This window comes from Montipora capricornis, unplaced genomic scaffold (genome assembly GCF_036669925.1).
Source record: "Montipora capricornis isolate CH-2021 unplaced genomic scaffold, ASM3666992v2 scaffold_498, whole genome shotgun sequence".
In the NCBI taxonomy this organism is placed as follows: domain Eukaryota; kingdom Metazoa; phylum Cnidaria; class Anthozoa; order Scleractinia; family Acroporidae; genus Montipora; species Montipora capricornis.
The window spans coordinates 85,001-92,665 of NW_027180236.1; the positions used below are offsets into that span (position 1 = coordinate 85,001).

Genomic DNA, 7,665 nt, shown 5'->3' on the forward strand with positions numbered 1-7,665 from the left:
AGCCGTTGGGTGCATGATCTTTTTGGATTATCCAATCCTTGCAATTCCAACCTTGTGAAAGGTATCCTTGAATCAGCCAAAAGAAGCCTTTCTAGACCAATAGTCAAAAAAGAGCCTGTGACTCCTGGTATGGTTTTAAGCATATGTCAGAAATTTGCATCAGCTAATGCTAACTTGTCCGATATACGCACTGCTGCTATTTGCGTTTTGATGAACTGGCTAATTTACGCTGTTGTGATGTTAAGTTTTGTAAAGACAAATACGTTGGACTATTTATTGCCAAGAGTAAGACTGATATTTACAGAAATGGAAATGTTGTTATGTTGGCTAAGACTGGGCATATTACTTGCCCTTATACTTTGTTAAATAGATACATCCAGACAGCTGGTATTGATTTCTCCTCTAACTTAATGTTTTTCGGTCGTTACATTTCGTAAAATCTAATGCATCTTATACTTTAAGGAGCACAGGCATTTCCTATACCCGTACTTTTGCATGCTTTTTCTCAATTAGGTTATTCCACTAAGTTATTCGGCCTCCATAGTCTTAGATCAGGGGGCGCTACCGCCGCTGGGAATGCAGGTGTTAATGATAGGTTATTTAAGCGCCATGGACGTTGGTCTTCAGACAAAGGCAAGGACGGTTACATTAAAGATAATTTAGAAGCTTTGTTATCAGTTTCAAAAAGTTTAGAGATTTAATTTCTTTGGTTTTTCAAGTTCTCTGTTCTCTTTCTTTATTTTATTGACAGGGTTGATAGTCTAGCTATGCATGTGTTGGTATTTGTCGCGTGAGTTATTTTGACAGTGTGCATAATTATTTGTTATCAGGTATATACGGTGTTCTTTGCAGGTTCAAGGTCAATTGACGGCATCTCTCTCTAAATTTTCTTGTATTTGTTATCTTTTTTGTTATTATATTTAATCTTTCAGAAAGGTTTTTACCAGTTTGTACAGTATTGTTGTTATCTTACGTCTTGGTTAGCTGTAGTTTGTAGTATGTTTATTCATGTATTTTGCCCGTGTTCTAGCTATCGATAAACGAGATGCCTATTCCTGATTCTTGTCTGCGTTTCATGGTTTCAAGAGTGAAAATGATTTGTTCTCGTTTCAAAGGATGTTTTACATGCAGAGTACCTTCAAGTCAATTTTTCGAGCCAGGATACTTAATTTGGCTTAAATGCTATAACCCTGTATTAATTGGTAAACCTTTTAACAAAAAAAATTGAGTTTTATATCAAATGGTAAAGTAAACGATTTGGTATAAAAGTCCTCATACGGCGAATTAATAAATACATGTACAGTATTGTGAAAAAGTAATGAGAGCGAAATGCGCGAATTTCGTTCTTTGTCTCTGCGAACTTTCGACGAAATTTCGCTCGAAAATTCGAGCGTCGTTTCGCGATGTTTCCAGCGTAATTTCGCTAAAACAAAGAGAGAAAATTCGCCGCATTTTCGAGCCCAGCGCGAAAATTCGCTAAGACAAAGAGAGAAAATTCGCCGCATTTTCGAGACCAGCGCGAAAAACCAAAAGCGTATAATTTCGCTTGTTGTACGCGAAATTTCGTGGTGTGGTTTGTAAAGATCGATCACGTATCGATCGGCTATTCAGTTTTGTAAACAACTGCAGTCACTTTGACAGCACTTTGATGATCAGTACATGTATTTTGGAAATAGTTCAGTAGTTGTGTCCGTTTCAATTCTCTACAAAATTCGCCCTTTGTAATGTGTTTTATTCATCTTTCTCGGCAGAGAAGACTCGACAAAACATATGCAATTTCAATCCTTTGGTTGTGAGGACAATAAAACTGTTGTCAACAATGCAAAGCCTGTACTAAATATAAAAGAGCCGGCGAGTGTTATCTTGTAATGGTTCCCGGGTCTACATTTGTATTACACCAGAAGTGTTTCTTGACAAAGCTTACTTACCAATTTTCAGGATAACTTTTAACTTTTTGGCTGGCGCCGGCAAGTCATCGCAGTGAAAAGAACATCAATGGTGCCATTTCCATTTGATGAGAAACTTTGAATTCAGCGGTAAAAGACTTTAAATACATAGCTTAAAAGCCATGCGTGATTGCAGCTTCTTTGTTATTATTTTTTTGACCAGGGAAGAACACTCTACGATACCTTTCGACTTTCATTCCACACATGTGCGAGTTGTCAGTGAATGCGAATTTTCGGGACGAATTATCGGTCAAAGCGAATTTTCGCTCGAAAATTCGCGTCAACTTAAACAATAGGCATTGGGAAAATTCGGCGAATTTTCTGCGAACTTTCGCGCTGGACAAAAATTCGCCAATTTCGTCGAATTACGTTCTCATTACTTTTTCACAATACTGTATACGATTGACAAAATGATTCGTTCTCGCAAATGCTGTCACTTTTCAATGCAGAATTAATGCCTGAGAAAATTATTACTGATGTTTGTAAGTAAAGGGAGCTACTCTTCACACACTAACCGTAATTGATTGAAATCATCACTGATTTAGAGGAGTCAGGGCTTGCATCATTGAAGTATACATGGCCATGTATATGTTTCCATTTTAGTTACCATGCATGAAGGAGTAAGAGACACTTTCTGAAGAAATTCTTTGATGGGACAGCAGGAAAATGCACCTGGGAAAAAGTTCAGAACAAGTTTATCGCCCTCTTTCACCTTGTAGCATGCAGCCTTCTGTGGACTACATGCATTGCATTGACATTGACTACTTGCCTTGACATTACCGTGCACTGGTGGCTCAGTTCGTTGAACACCGGGCTGTCACCCGGGAGGTTGTGAGTTCAACTCTGGCCGAACCGACATTCAGCCTCTTTAAATAACTGAGTAGAAAGTGCTGCCTTTGTAATTACATCTGCAAATGGTTAGACTCTCTAGTCTTCTCGGATAAGGACGATAAGCCGGAGGTCCTGTCTCACAACCCTTCAATGTTAATAATCCTGTGGAACGTAAAAGAACCCGCACACTTGTTGCAAAGAGTAGGGAATGTAGTTCCCGGTGTTGTGGTCTGTCCTCTGTGGTGTATCACGGTTGGAAGCTGCTCTAAAAATCCGAGGGTAAATAAAGAGATATGATATGATATGACATATGACTTAGTTGGTGATGATGTGTTTCGTTTATACCCAAAAGCTGATTTTGTGCATGTACATGTATAGAAAGTTATCAACACACAAAACTGTCAACAAGATAGTACTTTCATAAATTAGAGCCACTCTCATCTAAATAATATAGTTTAAGCTGATGTTTGGAAAATAAAGAAATTTGAGAGGATTTGTGTGAAGCATCAAAACATTGAATTACTGATCTCTAAAATTAACCTAATTATTTTAATTATTTTCTTTGGATTTTCAACAAGTTGTTCAATTCACCTTCGAAATATTTATAATTAATAGCCATGATCAAGCACAATATGCATGGTTTGTTCTGATTTTAATTTGAAAATTGAAAAAAATGTACTGTTTGCTGTTGGTTTCAATGTATAGATTGGATGGCGTGTATAAAAGAGCTGTTGCTAATAACGATAATAGAAGTAGTAATTGTTGAAGGGCTGACTGGGAAAGATAACCTGTTATTATATTGTTCAGCACACCAACATCATTGCTTTAAGTAACCTAAACTTGGCAACAGTTTGTTTTGAAAGTTAAATGGAAATAACATTTCCCAGAGCAAAGCACCAAAAAGCTAAAAATTTTTTGTTTGGTGTACATGTACAAAAAAAATTCCAGAGTGAGTGAACACATTGCGAAAAGCCCTTCAATAACCATTACATCAAATTCATTCAAGTATCAGAAAATCTAGATGTGTCCCTTGCAATAACATATGCCTTATCTGGTCGAGGGGTGCAAGCAATGTTGCGTGGAGTATGTGGTGCTGTGAGAGTGGCACTTCTTTCAGCAGCATCTTGACACTTCCTTGTGACAATTGCATCCACCACTGGGCGTATGTGATCCCTTGTTGTCTTCTCCATAATTGGTTTTGCAATCCACTCTTTACTTCTTTTGGGGAAGACCACCTTGAAACGAAGCTCTCCCTCGTTTTCTCCCCTTGAAGCAGTAGCATGGTCTCTGCTGGTGTTGGAATTGTGGTCAAGGGCTGCCAGCTGTGTTCAAGCAACCATGCCCTTATACCAAAAGTGCTGCCGCTTGGGGAGGTATTTTGTCTGGATGCTGTGATACACCTCAAAAGATCCAGTGTGACAGCTGAGTGTCAACTGCTGGATGTCTTTAAGTAGATTTTTGTCAAATACCACTTCTTTTAATGCCTCATGTGCTGGTGAACCTGGCCTTAGCCATCTCTTGGTTCTGGCCACATTTATTGGGATGGGTGGGTGGGGACATTCATGATAATAATCTGCACTGTCCCACTGGTGGATGTTGGCAGTGTGGTGGACAATTGATATCCACTTCTCCCGTAAGAGTTCCTTGTCCCCATTGCATGTGTCGGCACACCACCAGAGATGGTTGGAGACTGACTTGATCCAGGGAAAAAGATCACTACAGTCCGTCTTCTTTGCCTTTTCAGTTAGTTTTTTAGTGACACTTTTCGCTAAATGCCACACATCAAACTGGTGATCCACATCAGGGTAGATGCATTTCATATCTGACTTTATGCTTACATGGCGATCAGTTGCCACAACCTTCACTTTTGCCCCTTGACCCTGGATATTTTCCATGCACCTTTTAAATCCTTCTCTCTCCATGGCATTACTGCTGGTCACTTCGCTGACCTGAACAATTTGGAAGTCGACTATTTTGTCACTATGTTGATCGATCATGGTGTAGGTGCCATATTTTGCGTTATGCCCTGGGCTCTCACAGCGACCATCCCCAGAAAGCCGCAACTCTTTGTCTTTCAAATCATTAAAAACAGAATTTTGTTCTCCCTCCCAAATTTCATCAATTACTGGAAATAAATATGAGTCTTGAATGTTACAAAATGTTTTTTCACAACTATCTTGGTGTAAGGGGCCCCACTTAGAAGAATCGACGAGGACATCAAAAGGTTTCCAGCAGCCATCCCTTTGATCATTGGCTGGCTGTTCCAGAAGTAGGTGTGGCCATTTATGGACTTAAGTGTAACAAGCAACTGAGAACCCTGGGTAGATTCATATTTTTTTCTTATGCCTGCACCACACTCGGGACATCTTTTAAAAAGCTTCACTAATTCTTGTTTGAAAACAAGGAACTTAACATCATCTTGTGGGTCGACACTTTTTGAATGTTCAGTTTTTGACTGTGAACTGTTTGAATGATCTGACATTTCATCATTTTTCAATGGTACATAAGATGGATCCTTTTGAGGTGAATTGTCAGGGGTGATTTTCTGTTCATGGGAAGGGTCTACCTCATCAGAAGAGATCACTTCCTCTCTGTGAAAGTCTTCATCAGTTTGAGTGCTTTGGTCACACAGGATCACATCAAATGAAAACTTGTAAGTTTGAGACTCAGTTGATTTCATCATAAGTTGTGCTCCTCGTGTATTAATTTGACACCCAACATCACTGGTAAGCTTATGTATTGGTATACTTGTTTTATTTGCTTTCGTTGAATCCACATTAAGTTGCTGCAATGGCCTCTCTAATGCAACCTCACTATGATCTATGCCCTGGGAATTTAGGCAGCCAACTTCCGGGTAACATTCAATGGTGGTACTAGCTACAGGTTCTGCATGCACACCCTGGGAATTGTGGGAGACAGCTGCTGAATTACATTCAGTGGAGGTACTAAGTTCCACAACATTCGTAGGGGAAATATGGTGTGTCGTGGTGAGTGATGCAATATACTGCAAACCAAAGCAGACATTTCGTGACTTAATGAGCAATTGCGTGAGTGTTTCCTCCATATGTAAGATAAGAAAGTACTTCGAGTTGCATGTAGCTAAAATTAATTCAGACTCTTACCTCTTGCTTTGCTCTGTCATGCAAACGGTTTTCAGACGACAGTCGAGGCTTCTTTCTTGGCCGATGGACAAAAATTGTTGGTAGTGCATCCGGCTTCAATGTACATGTTGCTTTCAACCTAAGAAGTTCTGCTTTAAGATCAGGTTCAAAGCAGTCAGGCTTGAAGTGATCAGAACACACCCGAGTATCTTTGGTAACCACTTTTGCACAAGAGAATTTTGTGTAGGAAGACGGTGGAAACTTATTCCATGCTCCTTGTGAACAGATCGAGAATCATTCGAGCATCCAACATCACAACAATAGACCTTTTCAGCTTGTACATTTTGTTTTCCCAATACAGATCATGTGATAATACTCAGGAGGTTTGGTCTTTTGTTTTGTTCATTAAAATGAGGGCATACAAGCATGAATATGCCTGCATGCACTCTTTTTAATGAACAAAACAAAAGACCAAGCCTCCTGAGTATTATCACCTGATCTGTATTGGGAAAACAAAATGTACAAGCCGAAAAGGTCTATACACCATTAACGATCTATATGCACATAAAGTGAGTACTGAGTCTTACACAAAATGGATAGCTTTATTTATACCAAAAAGATCGCCGCAAGACCGGAAAAATCAGCCTGAAATTTTCGAAAAGGTGCAATAACACATTACTAGTTGCGCAAGGAACATGAACATGGTAAAACAGGTTGATCAAATAGATCACCAAGATTCATGTCTGGCACCTCATCCTCAATATCAATACCGTAATTCAGAACTTCCCCTTTCTTCAGTGGTCGTTTTTTCCTTGGCATCCTCAAATCTAAATTACTGTCAATAACATCATCTAATTTATTAGTCACTGGTTTAAATACCTTCGCCAATGACTCCTGGCTTTTCTGTTCACCAATTTTATGTTTCATAATTGCATTATGAACATAATTGATTTTATCTCCTAATTCAGATTTACTCTTTGCAAGTTCTTTCCATTATTACATTATATAAAAATGGAAATTGTATAAAAAAATAACCTTTAATACCGTGTTATACACCGTGTTGTTTTGAAATAATATACCCATATAATATAAATGTTAATACCAAATTACGACATTAAAGACGATGTGGTCTCAACCTTTAGACAGTTATATGATTTCATGCCTGACCGATGTTTCCGGATGTTGGTTTGTGGTCCTTCAGGATCAGGAAAAACAAATACACTGATGCACATGATATACAATTTATTTTACTTTGACAAAATATATTTGTATGCGAAAAACTTAGAGCAGTCCAAGTACCAGAATCTTATGGATGTATTCCAACCAATAAGTGATGAGGTTGGTTACGATGTTATTGAAGCAAGCAATGATCAAATACTACCAGTTTCTGAATTAACAGATGATGGTCAGAAAATAGTAATATTCAACGATTTCGTCTGTGATAAGAACCAAAAACCATTAATCGATTATTTTATACGGGGGAGACATAAAAATTGCAGTGTGATTTATCTTAGTCAGAGCTATTATAAGACACCAAAAGACATAAGATTGAACTGCTCGCATTTCTCATTAGCAAGTGCTAATGATTTTCCCAAGTGCTAATGAGAGGAGCATATATGTATATATTGATAAGCCACGGAAATTCACAACAAAAAACTTTAATGAAAAAATATAATATAACTCAATTGTATACGAGTTATTTGTACGGACAGTTACCATCCCCATCAGCAACGAATCAACAACAAAGGGGATTACCAGGTGTTGGTTTCAAATTGACAGACGATGGA

General features: G+C 38.4%; 1 pseudogene; it reads right to left on the minus strand.

The window, feature by feature from the left end:
- Positions 1 to 3,778: 3,778 nt before the first annotated feature.
- Positions 3,779 to 6,805, minus strand: LOC138036740 (uncharacterized; annotated as a pseudogene).
- Positions 6,806 to 7,665: the final 860 nt, after the last annotated feature.